We start from the raw sequence: 16,070 nt of genomic DNA, 5'->3' as shown, positions 1-16,070 counted from the left end.
GTATGCGCGGCCTGCACACCATGCACTAGCGAGAGTGGAGTCAAGCTTTCAAGTGGGGCTGGAGCCATAATGCCACTGTTATTGCAACCATCCATAGCCCCTCAGGACGAAATGATAACTGACGGGAAGACGTAGCAAGCGTGTTGCGTCATATTCATTGTGGCGCCCGCTTTTGTTGATTCGGTGCGAAATTGCGAGACTTGCCACACGGGGTAGCCTCGCAACGAGCCCGTAGCTTTTGTGTTATCGTAATAAGCATCGCCGTCATCAGCATTACCACCGTCTCGTATGGATAATGTTCAGTGCAGGACAAGGATCTCTCCTAATGCTCTCCAATGACCCTGTCCCCTCGCCAGCACCTCGGCCACCCTATCCCGCCATACTTCCGAATCTCCTCTCTCCTCTCGACATCCAGTCGCCCCGCTTCTGCTCGCGACGCGGACAAAAGGTCATCTCACCGAGTCTTATACCTACTACGTGATTTTATGATAGTTTACCTCTGGTATAGATACGGTTAGGCTAAGGCGTTAACAGCTGATGCTTGACAATAAACTATGAACTGCGGGAGTTCATGGCAGTACACCGTGTGTGTGGTTGTAGTTAGGCGAGATTTCAGGCTAGACAATTTAAAAATAACTGACGAAGACAAGTCCACTTGTCGAAACGTTAGCAAGCACCCTGAGCTTTTTCCTCCCTTGTTCACTTTGTGGTTATGCGTAAATTCGTGATAGTTTACCGTATGTTTGGTCAAGGTTAGATTAGATAATTTGTATAATTAGGTTAAATATTGTACAGAGGCGTTACCAATTTGCGGTTCTAATTGTCTTTTTCCCGGGGTCAAGAAAGAGAGCGATGAGCGTTTTCCCGGGTCAGTTCAAGGTTGTTGAGCTTTTATCCGGTGAGCTCTTTGTATGTGATTCAGGCACAGACAGGTTATCCTGTCTCCTTAGTGGCAGACAAGGTGCTGCATCGAAAACTCTCTCTCTCTCTCTCTCTGGTATGAACAGCGCGGAGGGGCATAGCCACTCGTCAGGCACGTTCAGCATTTCGCGACAAACCGAGTCGTCGCTTGAGCCCCATCCTCCACGCGCCGTATCGGCTCGCGTTATGCAAAACTGACTCGCGGCGGAGACAGGGGTCCGGCTGGCAGGGGCAAGGCGCGAGCGAGAGTATCGGGTTTCGAAACACGTGAGCGGCTTGGGCGCCAGCCGGAAGCCCCCTCGAGTGAGGAGTGTGGATGCTTAGAAATAGGAAGGAGGTTGGACTTGAAGGGTGGGTGGGGGGGGGGGGGGGGGGGCAGAGAGCGGAGCTGGAGGATCATGTTGCTGCAGGGCTCTTTCTCGTCTTCGCGTCGTCGTGGCTCGAAGACGAACGAGACGCTCACGTTATTTTGGGGGCCGGCCGAGGGCAGCAGCCAAGCCAGGCGACCGGCCGGCTACGCGTCGAGCTGAGGAGCGCGCATGCTATAGCCACCGGCAGCGAGCTAGGAAGAAGGTCTCCTCGGCGGTACGCCCCTCGGCTAGCCGAGCTCACGTAAAGCAGCGCAAGCCCCAGCGCGGGACTCAGTCCTCTCCCCGCCGATGCTCCTGCCTGCCTGCTCGGCCGCTGGCCTTGCTCCTCTCTATATATAAGTTCCGATAGCTGCCTGCCACAAGAGAGTAGCCGTGGTCCACCACCGCGCTCAGGGGGAGGGGTCCGGGCTGCCCAACACGGGCGCGCTGCCGCAGCAGCCGCCCTGTGTTATTTTTTCGCCGTAATTTCTGTAGCTGCGGCAAACCCTCCCCCTCCGATTTTTTTTTCTTTGTTCTTCTTTCTGCCCACGCCCTCTTTATCCTCCTCCTCCTACTACTACTTTTGTATTATATTTCCCGGAGAGCGCGCCTCCGTCGAGTGTGTGTGTGTGTGTCGCTATTTTAGGGCTCACGTGCTGGCTGAGCATTATTATTACGCCTGTCTCCCGCTGTTCGGGCCTCCTGTTCCTCTCCCCCACTCGTTCGACACCCCCCTCAATCCAGCGGGCCTGTCTTATATCCCCTCCGACCGTCTCTTTCTCGCCCGCCGCCGTTTCTTATGTCTCGTCGGTGGTGGCAGGCTTCGCCTAGCTGTTTCCTCGCTCGTTCCCCACCCCAGAGAGAGAAAGAGAGAGATAGCCGTACGTCGAAGGAGGGGCGGGTGGACTCTTCTCTTCTTCCTCGTGCGCTGCTGCCATCGGGGAAGCCGTTTTTTTCGCGGGCCGCTCTTTTCACGGCGAGTGCCGGAGAGCTATCAAACGCGCGCTTCTCCATTAAGCGGCCTAAAGGGGGCGTGTTGCGCGACGTCATCATTGCGGTTGCGGCGGAGGTAGCTTTTTTGTGAATGTGTGTGCGTGGTTGCTGTGGTGTGTGTCCGGTGGCGCCGTCTGGCGGCCAGGGCACGCAGAGCGTGCACGCCACGGTCCTCCCACCGAAGCCCGGCACTCTTCGGTGCGTGCGTACCGCTGTTGGGTTGCGCCCTGAGGGCAAGGCCTTTACGGGCGTCGTCTTCCTACGCCCCTCTCCTCAATACGCGGCACACTATATCGCTGTTGGCACGTCTACTGCATCCGAGGGAATTCATGAAGGTGGAGCAGGTTTGAACTAGATTATATTTCGGTGTCAACTAGCGTAGGCAGAGACCAGCCCTGCGAGCTGCTGACCGTCCTGGTTAGTCTGGTTGGTAGAACGATCGCCCTTAAGAAGTGCAGGTTCCTTGTTCGAACCTCGGAGCAGGACGAGCGAGTTTTCCTTCATATCCTAGAGTTTAATGTAGCTTTCCTCTGTAGCTTTACTGCTTCGCTGGTGCAGATGCCAAGTAAGTAACTACCATAACTAGTACCAGGCGCAGTACAAGCCACCTCGTACGCCCTTCAGCCGTAGTGAGCTTACCTGATAGCTTTCCATGCTTCCACGCGGGGTGTGAGTCTGTTTGACTTTTCTCCGTCAATGTCGACTTCTTTTTGTTCAGGTTCTGTGCTTTCTGAGTTTCATACAGGGTTTGTAAAAAAAAAGTAATTGCAATGGCTGAGGCAATTGCTAAGCAGCTCGCCTTCTGTTGGTCGATAAAGCGACTGCCACAGCGGGAAGCTTTCAAACATGCCAGCTTATCGCAAGAGCAAAGAACCTAACATTTCAAAACCACCGACGTTCAGTCCACGGGTTTTAAATGCGCGCACCAATCGCTGTCATCTTTTTTTCTTAACGCGGCTGGCATGGATGTAAACTGGAGGGGCAGAAGGGAGATGTAGTATAAGTAAATAAAAAAAAACATTCTTCACAGCTAAATACCTAACTATGTACCTATACTATGTACCTATATTTACCTATGTATACCTATACTACCTAAACTAGATACCTATACTATGTTAATGATTTTGCAGTGTACGCTTATAATGTTTACCGTTTACTTATTGTCTGCATATTATAACAACTAGCATTGTTTCCACATTTTGTTATTCTTTGTATAATACTACCGACATTAGCCTTGTTTTATGTGTTATTTGATTGTTTCCGTCACAGCTCTGTTGTATTTTCGTTTTACCGCTTGTTGTTTTTCTTAACATAGGGACCAGTTGAATGTTCCGATTAGGCTTGACCGCGCTCTGTTAACCTTACTAAGCCCTCCTGCCACAATCCCAATTGGGATTAGCAGTATTTGTAAATAAATAAATAAATAAATAAATAAATAAATAAATAAATAAATAAATAAATAAATAAATAAATAAATGGTGTCTGGGTGACTATTAAGCACCGCTTCCCCTGACATCTGCGAAATGTCATGGTCCTGTTTCAAGTCACTTCGCCATTAGCGAGAAACACTCAACTGAAGACTGCCCCTTCGCATAATGTGGAATTGCGCTTTAAGGAGGAACTGGGTCTTAAAAGCTTAAGCCGCAACTGCAAAGGCTAGCAGGAGTGTGCGTGGCCCCATCCGCACCGTACGGTGCGGGGTAGGCCTCCAGTGCTGGGGCCTCCAGACACCTCGAGGGTGTTGCTTGAAAGGGTGTCCCTTGAGAGCTACGGTGGAGAGAGAGCTTTAAAACTTTGCGTCGCGCGATCTCTCGACCTGCGACACCGGCACTTCCGCGCTCATCACCATTATTAGCCTAAATACGTTCACCACAGTACAAAGGCCTCTCCCACATCTCTCCAATTAACCCTGTCTTGCGCCAGCGGAGGCCACCTTATCCCCGCTAACATCCTGATCTCATCCGTCCACCTGGCTCTCTGGCACCCCGGATATATGGTTGCCCTCTCTTGGAATTCGTTCCGTTACCTTGAGGGACCATCGGTTATATTTCCTTCGAATTACATGCCCTGCCCATGCCCATTTGTTCTTGATTTCGATTATGGGTGTCATTAGGCCCCGTTTTTTTTTTCTCCCTGATCCCCTCTGCTCTCTTCATATCTCTTAACGCTTCAACTGTCATCTTCCTCTCCATAGCTCACTGCGTTGTTCTCAATTTAAGTCGAACTGTTTTCGTTAACCTCCGCATTTCTGCCCCACAGGTGAGTACCGGTAGGGTACAGCTGTTATTCACCTTTCCTTTGTGGGATACTGGTAAACTGCCACTAATGATCTGAGAGTATACCTGCCAAATGTCCTATACCTCATTCCTATTCTCCAAACTATTCATAGCTTATTCTCCTCCCTGTTAACCAGACTTACCGTGTCCGCTTAAAAGGCGTTGTGTCTTCCGTGGCGTAGGGTCATATTAGGAAATTTCGGTGCTAAGATTGTTGTCCTGACAAGCCAGCGCTCGGACAGTCTGGGGTTGGCTTCGAAGTGGAATATACACATACTCTGAATAGGTGTGACCTTTCGCAATTAGAAAGGGAGACAGTCATTGCCCCTGCTAAGTAATTAGACCACCGCACCAGGAGGGCAGAGGTCGTGGGCCCGGGGTCCGTGTGTGGCACGTTGCCTTTTGTGCTACATTTAGTTAAATTATGTACTAAGGAAATTTTCACTGTATTCCTTCCGTGCTGTTATTAAAGGGGTGGAGACACCAAACTTTGAAGCTATAAAAAGCCTGCTATGGGATTCCTATGTATGCAAGGGCACTGACAGCCGGGTGTTGGACACAACAAACGCTTAAAAAATATTTTAATTCGGTTCCAAAGATTACATAAATGCTCACTCTCACGATCTAGAGCCATCGCTAGCGCCATCAACCCTGACGTCACAAGGTGGGAAGAAAAATTAAAGTTTTAGTGACGTCATGTCAAAATGCAGTGACGTACGATGAGCGGGGCACAGCCGCGTGAGCGCAGTCGACGCACCAGCGAGCCGCATTTGCTGCTAACCGCCCCTCGCTCGGTTTGCGGCGCGCCGTTGCGAGCAGCGTCGCACCGTCCGATTGCAGCTCGCCGCCTGCGTCCGGCCTGCTAGATGTCAACGGCGGGCCGCTCGCGGCAAACGCAACGACGGGAAGCGGCAGCCAATGCGAACGCGGAGAGCGGCAGCGTCATGATGACATAGGACGCACTCCTTGGAGCCGGGCGGCCTGCGCGTCTTCGTGCCGACCGGCGGCATCTGAAGAACGCGATAGTATTGTTTGTTCACGTTCATAGCAAACCCTGGGATATATGAATATCAAAAATGCATCGTTTCTGACGATCGTTGGCAAATACCGAGTTCCTGGTAGAAGTGATGACTGCGAAACAAGCAAATTTCATCCCATAGCCGGTTTTATGCTGCTGCTACATGGTGCGGTTCGCCTGCCGTCTGCTAGTTCCGTTGCTGAAGACGTCGTGGAAATCGAACATATCTCTTATTATGGGACGAGTTCACAGTAAAGGGGTGCCGAGAGGAGCACGTTTCTGAGCGCTGGCCAGTCCCGAAGCGCCCTCAGCTGCGAAGTCGATACGAAACCAGCTAGGCCTAGCGACGACTAGGGCAGTCTGGGACCAGCGCGCAGGTCGTCGCCCGGCGTTGCCGCAGGCAGTGTCGTTGCCGAAAGATCCACTTTTAGCACAGTCTTGCTGTCGTATCTCGAATCTAGGAAGCATATCCTTTCTGGTAGCATGGCTGTTTTGTATTTTCTTGTGCGGACGTGAAGTACGCCGAGCCTGCCGGCCGGTCGGCCAGCCTGGATACCGTCTGCCGACGTCATAAAAGCGTGCTGAAGAGTGTTCTTGATGTAAATAATAAACCATGGGACAAGAAATGTGAAAAAATTGTCATTTTTGAGGATCGCTGACTAATACTGAGCTGCTGGTAGAGGTAACAACTGTGATATGAGCAAATTTCTTGCCACAACCGCCTCGCAGCTGCCGCTGGCCCGACGTTCGGGTCCGGCTCGCCTGGCGCCCGCAAGCTCCGCTGCCGAAGGCGTCGAGGAGATTGACCATACTATTATTTTATTGTGAGATGATGCTGTTGACACTAAAGCTATTTGTGAAAAGTAGGCCTTTTATTATAGCGCAGGCGACTTCCGAAGCGCCGGCCGCTTGCGAAACAGGCTATAGGCCTAGCGACGACCACGGCAGCCAGGCAGCAGCAGAGCTCGTCGCCCGGAGCGCCCGCGAGCGGTGCCGTTGCCGAAAGCTCCCAACATAAGCAGGTATATGCTTTGTCGCTGCTCGAGTATAGCTGGCAGTTCTGATAACAAGGCGATCTTGTCTTTTCTTGTGATATTTGTACACCATCCCAAGCAGCGCTCAGGTACTGCTGCACGGCGGCGAAGTGTGACACCGGTTGTGGGCGCAGCTTGGGTAGAGCGGCGCAGCGATGCTCACTGGCATCTTGCAATGTGTTTCGCATCCTCACGCGAACCCGCGAAGGCGATATTAGCGTGTGATAAAAAAAAAGTCGATGTCCTCACTCATTGGAATCAGATCCGTCAGAATCCGAGCTGCTATAGCCATGCCGTTGTTGTTTTTCATACGCTGGTCAGCACGTGTGTGAGAAAGCAGACGATGCAGCAGTAGGTGCGTCACAACTTTTGTGGGCCCACGTGACCAGGCGAAGTGGTTGATCTTCCCCCTCTGTGACGTCACTGTACAACTCGGCGTTCCGAAACCGAAACCGAAAATCGTTCACCTAAAAATGCGATAATAAATTATTCACTGTGAATATAGGAATATTTGAGTGTGTATCATGCTTCCTGGAGCCATAAGAAGCGTTTGAAACTAAGAACGCGCGAACCAAAAATTTGGTGTCTCCACCCCTTTAATGAAGAGTGTACCTATACATGCTCTTCTTGGTTTCGGAACCATCTTCCTTCATTCGTATATCGCAACGGTCCTTTGAATTCTCCTTATTCATACACTGAACACGAGTTCCCGGTAGAGCGGGGCCCCTCACTTAGTCGTATAGGGAACAAGAATTTCCTCTGAAGCACAAAGTTTCTCTATTTATAGAGACAATGCGAATTCACTCTAGGGACGCTGTACCCCAGCCTTAATGCCGGTCACCAGAACCCTGGCTCAGGTTCTGGTGACCGGCACTTCTGGTATTTTTCAAAGCTCAAGCGAAGCTGTGTCGCCCGCGCATTTCGTGCAGTTCATACACGGAAAGAATTGTAGACCACTGCTATTCTCTCTGACGTTTATGACCGCATGCCGCTAGCTACTCAGCGAATAGCGTCCGCAGTGTCACTTTATCATTATTCTTTGTTTGCCGCATGATCTAGTTTCTGCGTAGGCGCAAGCGGATGCAGACGCTTGACAGTGCGACCGCAAAGCACTTGCAGCGAAATGAAACGAATTTCTCCCACGGTGAGTCTCCTTGAGAGTACGTACCTACCTCATAGCGGTCAGCCAAGAAAATCTCGTGGAAACACGAGAAAACCGTAATGCGTGCCTAACTAAGTAATCTATCGCCTCAAGAGCTCTTTTCCTCCGTCTACACAATGGCCCGGCCCTGTCTCTCGGCGTCGATTCTGGGCAGACAGGCATGTTATTCGAACTTTTTTTTCATGCCCGGTGCATCCCGCCTCTCCCTCCGCTCTTTTTCTTGTACCCTTGCCAACCAAGGGGGGACAGATTCCGAAATATCCCTTCAGCGCGCCCTCACGGATCATACCCCTCCCCTTTCCCGTCGCCCACTCTTGACGCCAGCCGGGTTCAGTGGACGGCTCATCGCTGTTGCGCGGAGCTAAAAATGTGCGCGCCCGCGAGGCTGCAGTGGCGTGCGTGCATCCGGCAGCGCCCGTGTTTGTGTACGCTGCGAAACACGTGTCCAGGACACATTGCAGCACGACTTGTATGTATCCCCGCCCGTTGCATTGTGACGCCTCGCACTGTAGTAGTTTTATTGCTGCGTAAGCAGTATGAGTGTCATTAGGCGAAACTGCCGGCGTGTATCTCTGCATGGCCGCCTAGTGAAGCCTCTGACGCCTGCAACGAGCGAGCGCGAGAACAGCACCCCGGGAGAGGCGAGGGGAAAAATCTGCACCGGCGGAAATGGAGAGGCGGACGCAGCGACGCGCCCAAGCGAGCGTCGAGTGCGGAAAGGGGGAAAGCGGCGCCGAAAATGAGAGGAATGCATTAGCGAAGGCGTGAAATCGGATGATCCATTGAGGCGTGCGAAGGCAAAATGTATATAACGCTACAAATTTTAGAGCATCAACAAATTATTAGAGAGCTACAAACCCAGGCGACGTAAAACGAAGTGTAAATGCAGCAAATGTAAAGCGTAAAATCATTAACGAGCCATAAAACTCAGCCAAATTAAAGCAAAATTAATTCGCGCAACTATAAAGAAATGCGATGTGACAAAAGAGAAAAACATAAAATCGAAAAACATCATCCTAAAAGTGCATTCTGCTGACGCGCGCAGTCCATCGCATCATACCATATACGAACATCTGTGAATCTTTTTTTGCTTGTGTCGATACCTCTTTACGGGCAAACAACGTCGTTGTCGTGTGCAGTGCGTCATAACCGCATAGCTAACTAGTATTAGCAGAAGTTAGAAGTAGTGATACTGATAGGTGCGGCGTCATGTGATGGCTGGCGTGACGTCAGCCCATGAACACCGGGACTGCTGCAAGTGGGAGCCGGCGATCTACAAAGAGCCATAAGACTGGTCAAAAGCCAGCGCCAGTCTTGCTGGTCTTGACCGTCGATGCCCTTGTTTACCGCTGCCTTTTTGTGTTAGGAAACGCCAACACTTCCATGCGCACTAAGAACTGCATGGTCCACAGATGGCTCGTTCCCGAGAGCGCCTATACTCAAGCTGCAGTCCTTGATCCCGTTATGACTTAGGTCTGCGTACAGGTACGTCGTCTTTAGGCAGCGACAGGGGAACGCAGGACCTTCCGGGATTCGATCCGGTGTACTTGGGCTCAGGAGCCCAGCGCCAGAACAACTGAACCACAGCGGCGGGAAGTCAGATTGAAATGACACGGAAGTAGAGCGAAAATCCCAGACTGCCTGTCTTTCTTTTAAGGCGAAAGCCTTTAATGCCTCATCGTTGTCGACAGGAGATTGTCAGCAGAGGTGTCAAGTTTTTCTAGTCACACCAGAAAAGAAATCTTTGTGCACGATGGGATTCGAACCACCATCCTCCCGTTCCGCAGCCGAGCGTGCTAATGGCTACGCTACTGCCTGCCAGCGCATATGTAGTTTTCCTTGTCTAGGACGCTGGAGAGTGTTTGCAGAAAGGCATCGAATCAGACGGATGCCTCCCAAACGCCCTCCAGTGTCTCCAGCATTTAAGATTCACAAACAGTTGTGGACTTATTAACATCTTAACCACACATCAGTGACACAAGCAACAACAACGCGCTAAAGGCTTTCGCCTCACCGCACTTTAGGTCAACAAAGTGCTCCCCTGAATTTTTTCGCACCGAATGAAGCCAACAACGAAAGCTGCCCATATGCACGTGCATAAGTTCTCCTAAGGACAACGCCGACCTACGCATATGCGCCCCCACGTGGAGGGAAGACAAATGGCAAATTAATCGACGGACATTTCGAAAAGGCCGAGTTCGGGGCGGAAAGGAGAGCGGTAGGGCCCGCTTGCTTTCGCGCCAACTGCAGTCGTGAACGAGATGAGAGGGAAATAAGGCAATATTACGTCCGCGCCTGGCGCCCGATAGAACCGCGCGCAGCTTAGCCCGAGACAAAAGAGCGCGAACGGAACAGCGCGGGAGGACGGACGAGGCAAAGCGAGAAAGGTCGGGCTTTTGAATGGGAAAGGGGAAAACAATAATTCGGTCCACCAGCTGCCGCGCCGCGGTGCGGGAAAGCGGGAGGGGGGTGATGACCAGAAAAGAAAGAAAAAAGAAGGAAAGAAATAGGCACGCCAGGGCGAGCAGCAACACATTGAGTGGCCGTCGTCGTCGTCGGTCGCTGGGCGGCCGTGTGCTCGAGGGGGTCATTGATTTCTCATCAGTCCTCCTCGTTGCGTGGCGGAATGGAGGGCGTGCGTGTTTTGGGGAGCGGAGGGAGGGAGTGGGGGAGGCTGCTGGGGTCCCGCGCTCGTCCCCGTCGAGTCTGTGTTAGCCGCTGGCTTGGCGGCGGGATGGACGAAACGATGAAGGGAAAGAGGTCGTGGGTGGCTGGAAAGAAGGTTTCTTTCTTCCCTCTCTCTGTCTATCCTGGAAGGGGGGTTGTTGGCCTGCAACGGGTCCTGATTGTGAGGGAAAAAGGGAAGAGAGAGCGAAGTGTGAAGGAGTTAAAGTTTGAAAGCGAAGAGGCTGTCGTAATGGGACAAAAAAGGGAATTGGTAGGGAAGTTAGGAAAAATGGAAAAAGGAAAGCGTTATCCTTGTCCAGGAGTGGCGAATTCGTGACCCCGCGAAGGGACAATGTGTAGTACACGGTAGCGTGGTTGGGAAGTGACGGGGGGGGGGGGGGCAATGAGGCGTTCATAAATGCCTAGAGTTGGACAGGAAGGAAAGTGCAATGTCAAAAAAAAAAGAAAGGAAAAGTAAGCAGAAGGTGGTCAAAATAAGTCAAAAGGGACGAACAGAAGGCACTTCACATTTAGAGGACAAAAGTCTTTGCCAGAAGTCGATTTGACGACAGCACGTGGTCTTCTTGAGCAGCTGAAGCGCATATTAGGCTATATGTCTCAGCCGTCCAGGCTGACAAAAAGAGCATGTCAAAATGAGAGTGTAGTGCAGGAAACATCCTGGTAGGGGACGAAGGGAGGATGGGGAATCGGGGGCGTGTAGGAAAGTGGGTGTGAAGGACGTGTCCATAGCCGTGCGTAACGATCATCGCCATCACATGAGCACGAAAAAGGGCGTCCGGCTGTCATCTCTGCGAACAGCATAGCGTTGCAAGCGTCCGCGTGCCCGACAGCAGCGATGATGCTGGGTGCACTCCATGCACCGCGGGGACTGTCGTCATTTCCGCTTGTCGCCGAGGTGAGGGGACGTGAGGAAGGGAAGATGAGGAGAGGGGCGTGGCTAATGACTCGCGAAAAAGAAAGGGACGGGCGCGGACCGCTGCAAATGCTTCCTGGAGCCGCGGACGCAAGGCGAGCGTCATTTCGTGTTGTCCTCACTGTTCAGAGTCACAAGTCTTATATGCCTAAAAGTCGTAGCTGAACTACGGCCTGACCGGAGTCCAGCCGTGGGTGAAGTATAGGCACAGTGCCGCGTTCAGATTCGGCCGTGCGTGGCAAGCCAGTTCTGAAGCCCTTCAAAGATTTCAAGAGACAGTCCATAGTCTGCATGTGGACTCTTGAAAGAAATTTTGTGAAAGCGAAAGTTTTTAGAAATACAGTATGTTTGGCGGTGTAAGTGGTGTGTTACAAGTTATTCAAATTTTGCCCCACAAGTTTACCAAACTGAAAAAGCGATTGTCGCATTCACTTCAATGTGCCATTCGTGTCAGGCATTGTTTGAAGCACTACTTGACAATATACATGCCCCATCTCAATAATCGTGCATCGCATAAACGAATGACCCTCGGCCCACCTCCCCACCCCGCTACACACTCCGAAAGCGCTACCTTCCACTCGTATACCCAAATATACCCTCCAGAAGCTCCCTCCATCACCAAGTCGCATGCCTCTACCCCCAACAAGGTCCCCACCCACTTGAAGCCTACCCAGCAGTGGAACGAAAAAGCGACGGCGAAATGAATTCAAAGAAACAGTGGAAAAACTAGCTACCCTCCAGACGGACCACCTACCAGCCACTCTACCCCCCACCCACCGCTGCCTTAGCAGCCCACCTCCCCACCCATTCATTAGAGTAAAAGAGTCAAATTAATCATCGAGGGTAAATCCTGCTGATACGCCAGGTTTTCATGACTGAGAACCATGGTATATATGAGCTCTGAACTGCGCACAAGACAAGGCATATGGTGCAAGAGTTCCGACATGAATGAATGAATGAATGAATGAATGAATGAATGAATGAATGAATGAATGAATGAATGAATGAATGAATGAATGAATGAATGAATGAGAACTTTATTCTAAGCTATGAGGCATTCTTTGAGTGTCTTCCCCAGCTGTTCCAGGTGACCTGTAGTTAATGTGCCTCGATGGCCAGCGCCGCTTTCAGGGTGAGGATACCGCTCTCGACGGACGCATGTTGGGTCCCACTCTCCCGTTCGGCTACACTGGGACCAATGCGGCGGCCGGCTGTTTCGAACAGAAAACGGCCTCTACCGCGTGAAACTCCGCAAATAGTGTGTCCTCCCAAGACAGGCTGGTGCCATAGATTGTTTGAAAAGTGAATCAATGTCAGTTACGCAAAAATATATCTTCTTTCGCAGATAATCTGCGTTGAAACTCGGCTTCTTGTGAACTGTCGTTACATTCTCACAACGGGAGTTGCGTACTCCAGCGGAATCTGTTTACCCGGATTCGTTACATTTGATTACTTGACAAACAAACCGGATTACTTATTTCGAGCTGCATTTTCATATTCGCCAACGACTGCCATTCAAACAGTTTCTCGTTAACCGCGAAGTCAAGTGCGTGAAGTTTACGAGGATGAAACGTTAAAGTCGCGGATTATAACTCGGCCCTAGCAAACATTTTTCTCTGTCTGTCTGAAAAACTTTATCATTGGTACATAATAGGGAGGGAGTTTGAGGTATCCCGGAAAGGGCCACCTTTCACAAGCACTAGGTGCGCTCCTCAGTACAGGAGCCCATTGGCGACCGCTGCGGCTCGGGCGCGCTCGACCAGGGCCTTCTGGCTCACCAGGTCGGAGCAGCCGAGCAGGGCTGCCTCCCAGTCCTCCCGGGTGGGGTTGGGTTTTGGGGCGAGGTTCGGGGTTGACTGACATGCCCATACCATGTGGAAGATGTCCGAAGACTTTTCCGCACAGTACGGACACTCTCCTGTACATGCAGGATCAAAGTGTTTTAAAACTGCCGGGCACAGCAGTGTTTTCGTGTAAAGACGGAGTAGTGTGCGTTCCTCCGTCTTTGTAAGGCCCCTATAGGGCTTAGGATAAATTGCATGGCCGGATTGGTATAATTCAGTAATTTGCCGAAAAGTGATGGCCGGATTGGGTTCAGGATCCGTTTCGCAAGGGTCTGAAGGCGTTGCCCGGAGAGTGAGCGCGCGGGCGGCGGCATCTGCCGTTTCATTGCCTTTGAGGCCCATGTGAGCAGGAGCCCATACGATCGTTCGAGACGCGGGGGCCCCGAGGTAGTCGCTATTTTGAAGGATACGATACGCAAAGAAAGGAATGTATCCCTGTTGAACATTTCTGCAGGCCCCTCTCGAGTCGGTAATGATGACTCGCGAGTCCTGGTCTGCGGCGGCTAGCGCAATGGCGACCTCCTCCGCATATGTTATGTCTTGAGCTCGGAACGTTAGGCCGTTCACCACGACGTTTTGGTGGACGACTGCGGCCGTGTACCACCCCCCATGGTGAGGGCCGGAGGCGTCCACGTAGAAGATTCCGTGTTTGTTTCCATAGTGGCGGGTCAGTGCCTCCGTCCGCGCAAGGCGCCTGCCATTGTGGTCGTCTCGTGTCATGTTGGCCGGAAGAGGACGCACGTGTAGGGCGTATCTCCAAACTTCGGGGATGCGTACGCGCTCTTCCGTTAGTGTTAGGTGGTGGATATGTAGTCGGGCTAATAGGCGGCGTCCCGACGGCGTCTTTGAAAGTCTTGTGTATTGATTGGTCAAGTGTGCCTCCCGGAGCTCCGCGAAAGTGTTTACCATCCCCAGGCCCATGAGGCGCTGGTTAGACGTGTTCACCGGGAGATCGAGGGCACGCTTGTACATCTTTCTGAGAATCACCTCGAGGGCGTTCTCGTCAATCTTGCGCAGGTGAAGGTAAGGAGCCGAGTAGAGTACTCGGCTGGTCACGAAAGCATGCGCCAGCCGCAAGGCGTCTTTGCACCGCAACCCCCCGCGTTTGTTGGAAACCCGGCGGACCATCCGGCCAACCTGGTCCCCCACCTTGCGCAGTTTGGCTAGTGTTGTATCAACCCGTCGATGTTTGTGGATAAAGAGACCAAGTACTCTAATCTCATCGTTTTCGGGGATCGGGCCAGTGGCCAGAGATAGTTCAATTTTGGTGGTGCACTTAGGCGACGGGCGAATGTGCACAAATTCGGATTTGGACGGGGAGCATTGAAGGCCACAGCGGCGGGCGTAGGCGTCTACGATCTCCGCAGCTTTTTGCAGGTTGGCTTCAATGTCTCCAACCGATCCATGTTTGGCCCAGATGGTTATATCGTCAGCATACAGCGCATGCTGGACGCCTTCGACCTGCGCCAGCTGAGCCGGGAGTTTCATCATGGCCAGATTGAAAAGTAACGGCGAGAGGACCGCGCCCTGTGGTGTTCCTCTCGTTCCCATTTGATAAGGGCCGTGTTCTTCGTCTTGAATTCGGATGAGAGATTGTCGATCCGAGAGAAATTGCTTGATATACTGAAAGGTGTTATGTCCACAGTTGGTCTGGGAGAGATGTTGCAGGATAATTTCATGTGTGACGTTGTCGAAAGCACCCTTCAAGTCTAGGGCGAGTACTGCCTTATCGTTGAAGGGGTATTCGACAGGGTTCAGTATTTCTCGATCGAGTTGAAGCAGAACGTCCTGCGCAGACCGATGCGGGCGGAAACCGAACATGGTGTCTGCGAATGCATTTTGGTTTTCCAGAAACCCAGACAGCCTGTCCCGCACCATTGTCTCCATCAGCTTTCCCGCACAAGACGTGAGTGAGATGGGGCGGAGGTTGTCTGTGTTTATGGCTTTGCCGGCTTTCGGAATGAACGTTACCAGGGAGGTTTTCCATTCTATCGGGAGGGTTGCCTCACGAAGCCAGATTGAGTTGATGAAAGCGAGGAGGGTTTCGTAGGCGGAGTCGGGAAGATTGGCAAGCAGTTTCACAGTTATCTTGTCCCGGCCCGGTGCCGTTCCTCGTTTCATTTTAGCCAGGGCCGCCTTCAGGTCGTGCAGCTGGAACGGCTGATCCAGCTCCGCGTTCTCTGAACCTGCATACGAGTACGCGGGCCCTCGGGGGTCCTGCTGAGTGCAAAGATATTGGTCGCGAAGTTTGCACGCCAATTTTGAAGTATTTCCGTCGAAGCTATGAATAGCTCGTTGGAGATGTTTTTGTGTCTCGGCGCGAGTTTGAGTCGGGTCAATCAGGGCGCGGAAGAGGCGCCACGTGCCCCGGCTAGACATTTGTCTGGCCGCCGTGTTACAGCGGTTCACCCAGTTCGAGTCGGCGAGTTGGGCCGCGTACTCTGCCGCTCGCTGAGTGAGCTCGGCGATATGAAGTTTAAGCTTTCTATTATGTTTTTGGCGGCGCCATCTGCGGACAAGGCTGTGCCGCGCCTCCCAGAGGTGCAGAAGGTGGTTGTCCACTTCCGGCGTTGCCTCCGAGAGTTTAATTAGAGTTTCCGTCGAACGAAGGTGTGTAACCAATCCTTGCGTCCATGCGTGGTATCCTTGTTCGTGGATAGATGCCGAATTGACGTAGCTTTGTCGGAATTTATTCCAGTCAGGGAGCCGGGCTTGTGCATGGGGTCTTGCCAATGGTTTAATCCTTACGGTGGTATTGATAAGGCAGTGGTCACTACCGAGGGTTTCTTCCGTGTTGGCCCACTCTGCGTGTGTAATGTTCTTGGTAAAGGTAAGGTCCGGACACGTATCCCGGGTCACGGAGTTACCCAT

At 52.0% G+C, this 16,070-nt stretch overlaps 1 protein-coding gene across 1 annotated transcript in view; it reads left to right on the top strand.

The window, feature by feature from the left end:
* LOC149359743 (uncharacterized) overlaps positions 1–16,070 on the top strand; it is a 143,875-nt gene that overhangs the window by 19,294 nt on the left and 108,511 nt on the right. The gene's annotated exons all lie outside the window — the stretch shown is intronic.

This window comes from Amblyomma mixtum, chromosome 2 (genome assembly GCF_055824585.1).
Source record: "Amblyomma mixtum isolate Tamu chromosome 2, ASM5582458v1, whole genome shotgun sequence".
NCBI lineage: Eukaryota > Metazoa > Arthropoda > Arachnida > Ixodida > Ixodidae > Amblyomma > Amblyomma mixtum.
Note: the sequence above shows the minus strand (reverse complement) of the source record. Positions and strands in the feature narration are given on the sequence as shown.